This window comes from Poecilia latipinna, unplaced genomic scaffold (assembly GCF_001443285.1).
Source record: "Poecilia latipinna isolate Pla-1442-1.1 unplaced genomic scaffold, P_latipinna-1.0 Scaffold2810, whole genome shotgun sequence".
Classification (NCBI taxonomy): domain Eukaryota; kingdom Metazoa; phylum Chordata; class Actinopteri; order Cyprinodontiformes; family Poeciliidae; genus Poecilia; species Poecilia latipinna.
Window position 1 is genome coordinate 35,006 of NW_015115426.1, and position 954 is coordinate 35,959.

Below are 954 nucleotides of genomic sequence, written 5' to 3' on the forward strand. Positions count from 1 at the left end.
ACACACTCACACCTAATCTATAAAGTCCCTGTAGTTTAAAAATAATTCCGAAATATTGACTTTGTGTTTGTGGTTCTGACTCTGTGAGAAAGCTGATCCATGATTCTACCGAACCTCTTCCGGTTCCAGAGGAAACCAGAAATCCTGACAGGAATCTGATCTGAATCACGTTTTATCACAAACTGCTGCTGTTTTCATCTCTGCCACCGGATGGCGCTGTGCTCTGACCGCACCGTGCCCCGCGGACACCAGTAACCATGGGCAACCTCACGCGCGTGCACACGTCTCTCAGAACAAACTTTGGATGTTCATCCTTTCAAAATAAGAGGCTCTGGAACAGCGCGGGATTTCCTTGATTTTATATCGGCGTGACGTCACAAGCTGGAGGAAGTTGTTTGCTGTTGATCAGTTACGTGACTGAAATCCTGTCTATTGATTTTATTTCCCTCCCTGATCCAGGGAGCACGCGCTGCTAGAAGCTGTTAATGAAACAGGTTCACTTCCGGTCTGAGGAGGCTGGGATCAGAACCAGTCCATGTTTGGACTCTTATTTTCCTAAAACTCGGAGGTCAGCACACTTCCTGTTATGTCTGGCTGTCGGGGGAGCGTGACACAGCCGCCACCCCTCGCCCCCTCCCAGACAGACGGTCTGCAGCATCACACGGAGGCACACGCAGCTCAGCACAGCCCAGAGGAGCGCGCCGAGTCCCGGTGAGTGGCGCTGGCAGAGCCCGCTGAGGGCTGGAGGGGCTGGGGGACAACTGTTGATGCGGCGGGGACGGACGGACCGAATGAATGTCTTTTTACCCATGTCTCTACGGCTGTCCAGACTGTCTCTATGTGTCCAGACTGTCTCTGTCTGTCCAGACTGTCTCTATGTGTCCAGACTGTCTCTATGTGTCCAGACTGTCTCTGTCTGTCCAGACTGTCTCTGTCTGTCCAGACTGTCTCTAT

General features: G+C 52.1%; 1 protein-coding gene across 2 annotated transcripts in view; it reads left to right on the plus strand.

The window, feature by feature from the left end:
* Positions 1 to 336: 336 nt before the first annotated feature.
* The window catches only part of LOC106939239 (mothers against decapentaplegic homolog 4-like), a 19,656-nt gene continuing 19,038 nt past the window's right edge, over positions 337 to 954 (plus strand). For both annotated transcript variants that reach the window (XM_015021589.1, XM_015021588.1), the window contains exon 1: positions 337 to 711. The gene's annotated coding sequence lies outside the window, so the exon portion shown is untranslated. The remainder of the gene's footprint in view (positions 712 to 954) is intronic.